The 4,444-nt window shown below is 39.8% G+C and overlaps 1 non-coding gene across 1 annotated transcript; it reads right to left on the bottom strand.

The window, feature by feature from the left end:
* Positions 1-3,902: 3,902 nt before the first annotated feature.
* LOC125935876 (U6 spliceosomal RNA) lies at positions 3,903-4,004 on the bottom strand. The gene has a single exon (XR_007461855.1). It is a non-coding gene; the product is annotated as a U6 spliceosomal RNA (small nuclear RNA).
* Positions 4,005-4,444: the final 440 nt, after the last annotated feature.

Raw genomic sequence — 4,444 nt, 5'->3', positions numbered from 1 at the left:
ATCTTGAGAATTCAATACAGATGAAGCTTTAGTGTGAAGATTTTCATCACAGTGTTATTTTTAGAAGTGGAGATGGGAAACTACATACATGTCTGAAAATAGGGATTGTTTAGGTGGAAGATGGAATAAGCACTTTCTATTATGTAGTGCATGTCTATAAAGAGTTTGTGTATAAAGAGTACATGTCTATAAATGTGATAGAACATTGTATAAAATATATTTTTAATTACATCTAAAATCCAAGTACTGATGCCTTAATGCCACTCTTGAAAGAAAATACTCCAAATGTGAATAATTACCATTTGTTATGGCTCCACCATATTCCAGGGGCTTTGAATATTTTATCTCTAATTGTCACAACAATCCTGCATGGTAGATATTATTATGCCAATTTTACAGATGAGAAAATGAGGCTGAGAGACCCAGGTAGCTTTTCTGAAGCACCAGCTAATTATGTATATGTCCCTGACATTAAAACCTGCACTTTCCTGCCAAACAGGCTCTTTTCCTTGTTTGGTTGAAGTTTGTTCTTTTCTGTTTCTTTTTTTTTTTTTTTTTTTAACTTTCTTTTTTTTTTTTTTAATTTTTTTCAACTTTTTTTTTTTTTTTTTTTTTTTTTTATTTTAGGGACAGAGAGAGACAGAGCATGATCGGGGGAGGGGCAGAGAGAGAGGGAGACACAGAATCGGAAACAGGCTCCAGGCTCCGAGCCATCAGCCCAGAGCCTGACGCGGGGCTCGAACTCACGGACCGCGAGATCGTGACCTGGCTGAAGTCGGACGCTTAACCGACTGCGCCACCCAGGCGCCCCTTCTGTTTTGTTTTTTTAATTATGAAAACAATTTTCTAAAATTTTCTAAGTTTTTGTGTTTATTTAGAAACATAGACCATAACCATAAACCTGGTTAAAAGAAAACAGTGCAACCATTATAAGTTGTTTACTCACTCTGAACCTCAGTTTCTATCAAATAAATAAGCCCTATCCCCACTCACTTTGTAGGGTTCTATACTGAAATTCATGTGAGATAGCAGACAACATGTATCAAACCTTTCGAAGTTATAAAAGGAAAAATGCTCAAGTCTTAAGTGTTCTTATTCTGACTTCCTAAATAAAAAAATTGATTTACTTTAGTTATGTATTAACTATCATTATTACTTTAAATAATAGAAGAGCTAAAAACCTTCAATAGAATGAGTGCTTTCTCAGTCACAGATTTTAATGTCTATCTCAGTTAAGAAATGGGAGGGTCATTGTTTTTGCACAGTTGATATGGAAAATGAAGCACGTGTCCAGCATTCTTTGGGAAAGGAAGTAGAAAGCTTCCTTATCAGATGTTTTGGAAAGAAGGTAGCTGTGGAATAGGCTGGGAGTGCCAGTCCGGAGCTTTCCAAAAGCATTTTCATTGATTCTTGTTGAATATTCATGGACTTGAAACTTTCTGCCTCTGATTGTCCATTCTCTGAGTCTGGCACACTGCAGCCAATGGTTTTCTGGTTGTTTTCCTGAGGGTTTCTTGGTGGTGTTTTTGCTGAATATTGCATTGTGTGAGTGAGTGAGTGAGTGAGTGAGTGAGTGAGAGGTGTGTGGGTATGTTAAAGCACAGCCAGATCCTGGGCATTTATAGAGCATTGCCTTCAGGGACTGTTTATTCTGGACTCTCTCCAGGATGCCAGACTCGTTCTAGATGATTCGTTCTGACAAAAGGACAAGGCTTGGCTCATCCTCAAAGATTATTCAGATTATGCACCTTGCCAGTTTATTTGTGTTTTGCCCCAGAGGGCATCCTGCAAGCCCCCGGAAAAACTTAAGAGATGTGAACATCTTGCTCTTTCTGCACCCAAAGAGAGCCTCCTGATCAGCTTCCAGGGAAGTAAGTAGAAATGTTTGGCTGGGGCAGCTACAGCTTGACTTTCCCACAAAGTTCAAAAGGTTATTTAGTCAGTGACTCCCTCCTGCCACCTGCTTGTGTGCAGCTACAATTTTAACTGCAGGATTGCCTGCCTCCTGGATCATTTAAGGAAGGTGACTTCAGAGTGCAGTGCTATGTGGGGAACTTGCTAAAAAGAAGTGATTTTTTTTCTTCTTCTTTAAGAGAGAGGGAGAGAATGTGGCATGGAGTCAAAACATCAATTAAATATACAATTGGCTCCATTTACATGATAAGCTTTGAGTCCAGCCTTAGACACTGAATAGTAGCTTTCTCCCCGCACAGGATGCAACCATAAAGTGGGGTGCTTCAGGCTGGCTGGAGACTGCTCAGGCCCTTCTCTCTCAGCTGTAATAACATTCCCTGTGATGTACATCCCACCAACAGCATTCAGCCTTGGAGGAAGTTTAGTTTGGCTGATTTAAACTTAAAAAAAGGAAAAGAAAAGCTTTTTTTCCTTGTTTTTTCCTCAGGATTAGGCTGCAGTTTTGAATTTGTTTTGTACTCCCTAGTACTTATTTATATGTGGAAAATGCAGTCCCATGTGTTGATCACAACCTTTGGCAGACTCTGGTAAGATCACAGCTGAGGTGGGAGCTGATTGTAAATTGTTTCCATGAGTGTGTTAATTATTTTCTTATTGGACCCTTTTTTCTCTGTATAGCACTTGGGTGTATGGTCAAGTGATAGGTTTTAAAAATTTACATAGAGAAGACAATTTTCAGAGAAACTAGAAAAACAATATGTAACAATAAAGGAATGGATGTGTTCCAGAATAGCAAAAGTTTGCAAACTTTTTGTGACAGGGCCTGGTAGTGTAATTTTAGGCTTGTGGGTCATTCGAGCTCCATCACAACTACTCAACTTTATTATTGTAGTGCAGAAGACAACAGTGGTCTGTGGATTAGACTGTGATCCAATAAAACTTTATTTACAAAGTCAGGCAGTTGTTTGCAGGCCCACCATAATTATGGTGTAATCTATCTGGTATGTTGCTTTCAGCTGAAAATAAGGAAAAACCTAACTAAAGGTAGCCTGAAAATCACATTAATTTCACGTTAGAAGATCATCTCGTGGGGCACCTGGGTGGTTCAGTCGGCTGAGCATCTGACTACAGCTCAGGTCATGATCTCCCTATTGGTGAGTTTGAGCTCCCTCATCGGAGTCTCTGATGACATCTTGGAGCCTGGAGCCTGGAGCCTGGAACCTGTTTCCAATTCTGTGCCTCCTTCTCTCTGCCCCTCCCCCACTCATGCTCTGTCTCTCTTTCAAAAATAAATAAACATTAAGAAAAAATTAAAAAAGATCCTCTTGCGTAAGAAGAAATCTAATAGGAAAGTCCCAGGGCTGGTTAATTAAAGCAGTTTGAAGATGTCATCAAAGGTCCAAGTTTTCTTCAGTCTTTCTGCTCTCCCACCTTTAGCTCATTGGCTTGTTCTCAGGCTGACCTGCCTCATAGTTACAAGATGGCTGCCATGGTTTTAATGTTACAGGTAGATGCAACAACATTCAGCAGAAAAATTAGACTCCTGCCCACCTCCCACCCCCCACATTTCTTTTTCTAAGAGCAATAAAATCTTTCCAAGAAGAGCCTTCTGTTTCATAGACTATGTCTTATTGACCAGAACTGGGACAGAACGTTTCAAGAAGGATTTGGACTAGGTCACTGTATTAGCTGTCTACAGCTCCTATGTGACATCAAACTCGGTGATATAAAACAATCAAAATTTCTTTGGTCACAGTTCTGGAGTCTAAAATCAGTATCACTGGGCTGAAATTAAGGTGTTGATAGGGTTGTGCTCCCTCTGGATGTTCTCAGGGAGAATCCACTCCTTGCTTCTTCCATCTTCAGGGTGCTGCTAGTGTTTCTTGTCATGCGGCCACCTCAGTCCAGTCTTCAAACCTCTCTGCTCCATTTTTGTATCACCTCCTTTGTGTGCCCATGTGAAGTCTCCTTTTGCCTCTCTCCCTCTTTTAAATGTGGAGCTCTTCATGAATTTGTGTGTCATTCTTGTGCAGGACCATGCACTTTTCTCTATAGTATTCCATTTTTAGTATGTGTATTGTGGAAGCTTCTCTCTTGTGATGACACTGATGATGGCAGTTAGGGCCACCCAGCTAATCCAGCAAGACCCTTAACTTAATCACATCTGGAAAGACCCATCTCCCAAATAAGGTGACATTTATAGGTCCAACGATTAGGATGTGATAGCTTCGGGGGGCATTGTTCACATTGCTCATTTCTGTTAGAGTAACAGAAAACTTTGTCAAAGTAAAAAACTTTGACATTTTCTGAAAGAAAGCCATTAAATCAGTTACTGGCAAGAGAGAACTACTTTGACTGCTTTATATTAGTGAAGATTTACTTAAGCCAAATAAAGGAGGTGTGGACCAAAAATCATTGGCTTCAGCCAGTAGGGAAAATCTGGAATAGGATGATTAGGTAGGCAAATAACAACTGCTGTAGCATTTGCATTTGGTGATTGTTGTGTTTAGCAAAAGCATATAGTGACTTA

The sequence above is a fragment of the Panthera uncia genome (assembly GCF_023721935.1).
Source record: "Panthera uncia isolate 11264 chromosome A1 unlocalized genomic scaffold, Puncia_PCG_1.0 HiC_scaffold_17, whole genome shotgun sequence".
NCBI classification, from domain to species: domain Eukaryota; kingdom Metazoa; phylum Chordata; class Mammalia; order Carnivora; family Felidae; genus Panthera; species Panthera uncia.
Note: the sequence above shows the minus strand (reverse complement) of the source record. Positions and strands in the feature narration are given on the sequence as shown.